At 40.4% G+C, this 8,672-nt stretch overlaps 1 pseudogene; it reads left to right on the top strand.

Annotated features, from left to right (window-relative positions):
- Nucleotides 1–6,183: 6,183 nt before the first annotated feature.
- On the top strand, nt 6,184–6,902 carry LOC128571702 (peptidyl-prolyl cis-trans isomerase A-like; annotated as a pseudogene).
- Nucleotides 6,903–8,672: the final 1,770 nt, after the last annotated feature.

The following is an 8,672-nucleotide window of genomic DNA, read 5'->3' as shown; positions in this document are numbered from 1 at the left end:
GAAAGAGCTAAGGGCTTGCAGCAGTGTGTTTACAACCACAGTAGTAGAAGATGAATATAATTCAGGTTGGATTATATTCACATTTTTTTCTTCTGATTTTAAAAGAAATTACAATATTAAATGGGCTTGGGGTCACAAGGCAGGGTCTTGGTAGAAGGAATGAAGTGGCTTGACACAGAGTCTGTGCCGGGGAATAAAGGAACTCTGGGAGGAGCCCTCCCTAGTAAACTTTGGGTCGTATTTATTATCATAAACCAGGAAGAAGCAGACAAATGCTGCTTGTCCGACATTAGGGAGGAGATGGAGAAGGTCAGATAGAATGTCTCCACCTTCGTTTTTGTAAAACCACAGACCTTGAGCACAACCTCTGCTTCCAGCATCAAGAGACCTTTGGAATCTAGAGAATCTTTACCATAGTTATTATTGCCACACCTCACACATACATTTTCTCTTGGGGGCCATTTTTCTGATCTCCTGGACACACACAACTCACATGCCATTATTGGGATTCTCCAGGTCTCCCAAGCAGGAAGCAAGTCTTATGCTAAAGATCAGGGCTCAGTTTCCCATACAAAATATGTTAATGGTCCTCTAAAAGTATCATGGGCCTGTGTATACTTGTCTTAGGGATAAGTTGGCCCTCATTTGTAGGGGGGTGAAGGAGAAATGGTTGGAGGTAGGCCTGAGGTAGGTTATATAAGAGATAAAAAGAAGTAACAGGCTCGGTGCCTGTGGCTCAAGTGGCTAAGGGGCCAGCCACATACATCTGAGCTGGTGGGTTCAAATTCAGCCTGGGCATGCCAAACAACAATGATGGCTACAAACTAAAAAAAAAAAAAAAAAAAAAAAAAATAGCCGGGTGTTGCAGCAGGCACCTGTAATCCCAGCTACTTGGGAGGTGGAGGCAAGAGAATCACTTGAGCCCAGGAGTTGGAGATTGCTGTGAGCTGTAATGCCATGGCACTCTACCCAGGGTGACAGCTTGAGACTCTGTCTCAAAAAGAAGTAACAGTCTCCATTTGAAAGGGAGAGTGTTGTCATCAGGGGACAGATCTCCCTAAAACATAGAGGTGAAGAACTATTCAGAAATGAGGCTGAGTTTACCATTCTCATCTCAGAATATGGTTCTGAGATGGTTCTTCAAGGCACAGTGAAATGACTGGGAGAAGAGAAAGTGGGTATTGAGTCAGATTAGGGGCAATGTACACATGTGGGAATGAGAATTCAGATAATGATAGATAACCTGGACTTCTGATGGTACAGGGTATAGGACAGGAAAAATATCTTTTTCTCTACTCACTTTAGGTTCATATTTGAGGCCTTTCTAACCACACACATTAACAAGAAAAGCAAATTTATTCATTGTGTTTTATAGGACATGGGAGTATTTACATATATAATGTGTGAATATACAAATGTGTGCATATAGATGTATGTGTGTGTTTATCTCACATGTTCCTGCTGTAGTTTTATGTGTATCTTGAAAAGTGGGCTCCATAAATATTATTTTACGGTTTATTAATGTATTAGAGTAAGGCTCTTACTCTCCATGTTGTGAGTCATTTATGTTTTTGTGCCTCCTGTAATGTAGGTGTCCTTTATTCTACTTTTCTAGAGGACAGGAACAAGTTTATGGCAACTACAGGTTAATAAGTACTACTTATGTTTATTTTGATGATAGTGAAAAGATACTTTTTTAGCTTTCTCTATTAAAAATATCAACTATTGAGATCCAAGCAAGATGGCGGCCGAGTAACAACTTCCTTGCAACTGGGCACCATGAGTCTGGGCAGACAAGACTCCAGGCATCTCTGGCCGGTGGGATCTGCCTATAATCATCCCTTTGAAGACACAGGGAGTCAGTGAGAGACTTCTGGACCCCAAGCGGAGGATAAAAGCAGTGGAAAAGTGGCAAGTGGCTACATGTGTTCGTTCAGTCTAATCCTGCCAGCAACTGTAAGTACAGCAGCAGTGAAACTGCAAACTGGAAAGGCCTTACCTGTGAGCTGTTTTGGTGTTTTTGGACTTGGCATCAGTTGAACTGCCTTGGGAAAGCTTGGGAAGGAGTGCAAACAACTTTGGGCATTGTCTAGGGCCCCAGACTGAGCCACTGAGCAGGAAGGAGCTAATAGTGTTCGGCTGTGAGCCGATGGAGCCACTGTGAGAGAACTGCCCCAGCAAGCTCCGCCCTCAGGTTCACAGAGCAAGGATGGGGCGGGAGCTAGTAATCTAGTGACTGAGCAGCCCAAAGGCGGGGACTGAGCCCCCTTACAGCCTTAACCCTCAGGGGCAGAGTGAGACTGGTTTTGGCACACTGGGTAAGTGGATAGCCACTGGGAAAGCTTCTGCTTAGCCAGTTTAAAAGTTTAAAGTGCCCTTTAAGAGGTTTGAAGAGATATTTAGGGTCTCCACCCTGCTGGGTTTGAGAAATCAGTGGAGGCCACCGGTCGTATCAGCATTGTGATTAATATCTCATACCCAAGAAGATCACCTGTTGCCTAGACAATATGCAACAAGATATATATACCACTTTGTTTTGTTTTTGTTTGTTTGTTTTTTTATTTGTTTTTTGTTGTTATTGTCTTTTTTTTATTAAATCATAGCTGTGTAAATTAATGCAATTGTTGTTTTGTTTTTTAATTTCAACCTTTCCCTATAGATTTTTCTTTTCTTTTTTCTTTCTTTTCTTTCTCCATTTTTCTAGTTTAAATACAATTTCCCATCGTTGCCTTTTTCTTTCTTTTTTTTTTTAAGGTTAACGATCATTTAATGTATTGACATTTTCAGTTATAAATGTGTAATTCACATATACAGGGGAAAACAGGTTCTGTAGACAATACTAGAGACCAGGAAGCAATCACAAAAAAGACCAACTCTGGAAAGAGAAGTGGAACTGTATTCCATGCCTTATGTCTATATAAACTAAGGAAAACAAAAATTAAGATTACACAGGACCAACACTTGATGTGAAAAATAAACTTGAGTCATTTGTCCCAATTGCAGGGCCTTCTTCTACTGCTCCAAATGGCAAACCTGTGTCCTATGAACTAAAATAGATATAGTCTGGCAATGACAATCTGAGACATGAATGACAATCTGAGACATGAATGACAATCTGAGACATGAATGACAATCTGAGACATGAATGACAATCTGAGACATTAACAATAGGTCTCCCTCTTCTCTTTAATATCCAAGACCCTGAAGTTAACTCAAGAAATTAAAAGGACAATCAGATCAGCATGTATACAATGTCAATGGCTAACTTCTCCCAGGTATAGATCATCATTTAAAAGCACACATGGAAGGAAAATGCTTACTCAAACTTCCAACAAAATTCTTCCAACTCACACACTTAAGAAAAGACATCGCTAAGAAATGGAGGTCATGTGAAAGTGGGCATCTATGCAAGTTATGGCAGGCAATCAATCTGAGCTCACCATTACCCCCAGTGTGCATCTCATAACCAGATCAAGTCTACTGACAGTAAATTCCCAGGCCCCACTGTGGCTGCCTCATGAGGCTGGCCCCATGGGGATGGGGACTTGGACACACACAGGTTCACAGGCTTCTATCCACACCTCTCCCTCTTCAGCCAGAAGGAGCCAGGGAAGCCCACGGGTGCTCTTTCCTTCAAGAGCACCCAGGTATAACTGAATTCTGTGTGGTTCCTATAATTCCTGCCCAGTAACTCCAAGTTCAAATTACACTTGATGCAGCAGGAAAAACTATGAAAGTAAAAAAGTAAAAACTTTGAAAGTAAAACACACTGCTTTGACCATTGTTGCATTTTTTCAAAAATTAGAACTACATTTTTGTTAGTGTTTCTACCCCTATTACTTGGTTTTCCCCCCAATTTTATTCCATAAAGTTTTCTGTTTGCTTGCTTTGGTTTGATTTATAGCATTTTTGTCTTTCCTCTCTACTTGGTGGAGGTGGGGTACTGTGTCCGATTAGGCTAGCAAAGAACTGCTGACCTTAAGAGAACCACCCAACCCGGCACCCTCAGAGGTTGGGATTTTGTTAAGGTTGTGTCAAAGTACCCTACTGTACACCTATATTGCTATGTATCCCTCTTTCTGTGCCTCTCTTCTTTTTGTCAATATTCCCATTTACCCACCCGCTCTCCTTTCTCTTTATTCTCTTTCTTTCTTTCTTTCTTTCTTTCTTTCTTTCTTTCTTTCTTTCTTTCTTTCTTTCTTTCTTTCTTTCTTTCTTTCTTTCTTTCTTTCTTTCTTTTATCCCTTCTTGCTTTTCAACCTTCTCATCTTTCTGGTCCTGTACCAAAAGGAATAAACAAAACCTTAGTCCACAGGCACGGCAACTTAAAGAGGAAGAGGAAGTGAAAGGAAAATTAGGGCAAGGAAACAGATAAAAGAAATCACTCATGAGGAAGAATCAGCAGAAAACTCCTGGCAACATGAAGAACCAGTCCAGAACAACCCCTCCAAGGGACCATGAGGTAGCTACTGCAGAGGATTCTACCTACAAAGAAATGTTAGGAATGACAGAAAGGGAATTTAGAATACAAATGATGAAAACAACAAAAGAAAAGATGGAAACAATGACAGAAACTGCTAATAAAGTGGAAAATAACCAAAAGGAAATCCAAAAACAGAATCAAATAAGAGATGAACAATATGAAGAATATAGAAGGGATATAGCAGAGCTGAAGGAACTGAAACAGTCAATTAGGGAACTTAAAGATGCAATAGAAAGTATCAGCAACTTTTGGAGGTAGAGGACAAAGTTCTTGAGATAATGCAGACAGTTAAAGAGGCAGAAAAGAAGAGAGAGAAAGCAGAACGTTCACTGACAGAATTATGGGACTATGAAGCATTCCAACATATGAATTATGGGAATGCCAAAAGGGGAAGAAGAATGCCCCAGAGGAAAGGAAGCCATACTAGAGAATATTAAAAATGAAAATTTCCCAAATATCACCAAAGATTCTGACACACTCCTTACAGAGGGATATTGGACCCCAGGTAACCTCGACTCTAACCGAGCTTCTCCAAGACACATTGCGATGAACCTGTCCAAAGTCAAGACAAAAGAAAAGATTCTGCAAGCTGCCAGGAGTAAGTGCCAGTTGACCCACAGGGGCAAATCCATCAGGGTGACTGCAGACTTCTCTAATGAAAATTTCCAAGCAAGAAGACAATGGTCATCTACCTTTAATCTACTTAAACAGAACAATTTTCAGCCCAGAATTCTATATATCCTGCTAAGCTAAGCTTTAAAATTGATGGAGAAATCAAATCATTTACATATATACAAACATTGAGGAAATTTGCCATAACAAGACCAGCTCTACAGGAAATACTTCAACCTGTTCTACACACTATCACAATGGATCAGCAGCAAAATAAGAGCTCAGAAATTAAAGGACAAAACCTAACTTCCACACTGATGCATAAGATAAAACTAAGCAAAGGACTCTCACAAAATAAGATGAATAGAATACTACCACACTTGGGTGGCGCCTGTGGCTCAAGGAGTAGGGCGCCAGTCCCATATGCTGGAGGTGGCAGGTTCAAACCCAGCCCCGGCCAAAAACCACACACACACACACACACAAAAAGAATACTACCACACTTATCAATTATCTCAATAAATGTTAATTGCTTGAATTTCCCACTGAAGAGACATAGATTGGCTGACTGGATTAAAAAACACAAGCCATCCATTTGCTGTCTGCAGGAAACACACCTAGCTTCAAAAGACAAATTAAAACTGACTCAAGGTGGGGCAGCGCCTGTGGCTCAGTCAGTAAGGCGCTGGCCCCATATACCGAGGGTGACGGGTTCAAACCTGACCCCTGCCAAACTGCAACCAAAAAATAGCCGGGCGTTGTGGTGGGCATCTGTAGTCCCAGCTACTTGGGAGGCTGAGGCAAGAGAATCACTTAAGCCCAGGAGTTGGAGGTTGCTGTGAGCTGTGTGAGGCCACGGTACTCTACAGAGGGCCATAAAGTGAGACTCTGTCTCTACCAAAAAAAAAAAAAAAAAAAAAAAAAAAAACTGACTCAAGGTTTGGAAGACAAATTTTCAGGCAAATGAAATTCAGAAGAAAAGAGGAGTTGCAATCTTATTTTCTTTTTTTTTTTTTACGGACAAAGAAATTTGGGTTTTATTTCATTTGTATGTGTTGCAAAATATTATTTTTTGATTCTTTTCAATCATTTAATAATGTAAAAGCTATTCTTAGCTCACAGGCCATGTAAAAGCAAGTGGCAGGTTTTGCAGATGCTGCCGCTTCCCACAGTCTTCTGGAATCAGCCATGGTCAACCCCAGTGTGTTCCTCGATATTGATGCTGATGGTGAGCCCTTGGGCCAAGTCTCCTTCCAGCTGCTTGCAGACAAAGTTCCAAACACAGCAGAAACTTCCATGCTCCGAGCACTGGAGAAAAGGATTTGGTTATAAGGGTTCCTGCTTTCACAGAATTATCCCAGGGTTTATGTGCCAGGGCGGGGACTTCACGCGCCATATGGCCCTGGTGGCAAGTCTATCCCTGGGGAGAAATTTGAAGATGAGAACTTCGTCCTGAAGCACACAGGTCCTGGCATCTCGTCCATGGCAAATGTTGGACCCAACACAAACGGTTCCCAGTTTTTCATCTGCACTACCCAGACTGAGGGGTTGGATGGAAAGCATGTGGGCTTTGGCAAGGTGATGAGAGGGCATGAGTGTTGTGGAAGCCACGGAGCACTCTGTGTCCAAGAATGGCAGGACCAGCAAGACACCCCCATTACCCACTATGGACAACTGTAATAAATTTGACATAATGTTTTGTTTCAACCACCAAACCATTCCTTGTGCAGTTCAGGAGAACACTCCTCTACCCAATTTGCTCGCAATATCCTGTAATCTTTGTGTTCTCACTGCAGTTCTTTTATAACATTTTCCTTATTCCTCTCCGTGTCTAGCTGGATTGCAGAGTAAAGAGTATGATTATGAAATAAAAACTAAATAATAAAGTAATAAAGAAATAACAGGCCCGTCTTAGCCTGGGGACCATCATGTGCCAAGCCCTGGGTAGGAGCTATAGAAGACTGGGAACCAGCATCCTCATTTCTTAGAGGAAACTGAGGCTCACAGAGGTGAAATGACTGGCCAAGGTCTCATAACCAATTTGTGGCAGGAATGGAGTTCAGAAAAATATTGTTTTGTTTCCAGAATGGCGGATTGAAAGCAAGGATGGAGAAATGTCCTTCCTAAATTCAACTCACCAGGACAGGTGATGGGTCCTTTGAATGAGAGATGTCACATGAACTAGTCACAGCAGCTCCTAATAGCCATCCTGTCATTGTGTAAAATAACTTATTACCTTTTGATCACCACACTCACTCTGAAGGTTCTGCTTCAGCCAGAACCCTTCAGCTTGGTTCTTTCCAGCCTTCTGAGAACTCTGACCATTTCTTTTGAAGCTTAAGTAACCACCTCCACTTTGGTATTCTAAACCTAGAACTCCAAGAAATAAGTATCAATGTGGCTGAAGAGCAATGATCAATGTTAATTATTTCAAAGAGCAGAGTATAGCAGGTGGCAACCAATTTAGCTTCAAGATTAAAGCATCTCTACCACTCATTTCAGAAACTAACTTAGCCTCCTTCCCACTCCAATCCCTTCCCTCTTTTTAGTAAATGATTTTTCTTTTCCTATTTTTCTTTCTTTATTCTACCTTTCCTTGGTATCAACTCTCATTTTCATTTTCCTGTGGCCCTTTTTATTTTGCCCTACACTTCAACTAACTGAAATGAATTTTTAGAATTAAAATACATGCACATATCCAATCATATTTAATTGACCTGTTCTTTAAATAGCATCCTGCAGTTTTAAAAGAAAAGAAAAAAGACCCAAAATTAAAGTAACTTTTTACACTGTATCCTTCATCTAACTTTTTTAATTATATTTTTTTCAGATAAGTTTATGGTTTTCTACCCTGTTATACATTCAATCAAGATTTAAAATTTTAGGCTTGGCTCCCGTAGTTCAGTGGTTAGGGCGCCAGCCACATACACCAGGGCTGGTGGATTTGAACCCAGCCCAGGCCTGCCAAACAACAATGACAACTACAACAAAAAAATAGCCAGACGTTATGGTGGGCACCTATAGTGGGAGGCTGAGGCAGGAGAGTCACTGAAGCCCAAGAGTTTGAGGTTGCTGTGAGTTGTGATGCCACAAAACTCTCCTGAGGGTGACATAGTGAGACTCTGTCTCAAAAATAAAATAAAATAAAATAAAATTTAAATTTTACACTAATGTTTTTCAGACAGTCTGCCATGATGATTTTTTATGAAGATTGCTCTACTATTTTGTTTTTACACACTTCCTCAAAAAGACATAATCTTGTACTTCCGTGAAGAGGAAGTAGCATCTTTATAAGGTAATTTTCAAAGTTCTTTTTGACAACTTTAATCAAAAACAACTGCAAACTTACAAGAATCTTTTCAACACATTTAATCCTCCTAGATCTGTCCAAACATAAGATTCTTCAGTCAAATAAACTAAGTCAAATAATTTAATAAAACTAAAATGAAAGGAAAATGCATTTCCTAAATTCGTACGAACCAAAATGCTACAAAAGGCTAAATATGAAGATTTCACACAAAAATGAAACAAAAACTCTTCCCACCAATGTCATTTGAGTTTGAGAGAAAGAAGAGCA

This window comes from Nycticebus coucang, chromosome 19 (genome assembly GCF_027406575.1).
Source record: "Nycticebus coucang isolate mNycCou1 chromosome 19, mNycCou1.pri, whole genome shotgun sequence".
In the NCBI taxonomy this organism is placed as follows: Eukaryota; Metazoa; Chordata; class Mammalia; order Primates; family Lorisidae; genus Nycticebus; species Nycticebus coucang.
Note: the sequence above shows the minus strand (reverse complement) of the source record. Positions and strands in the feature narration are given on the sequence as shown.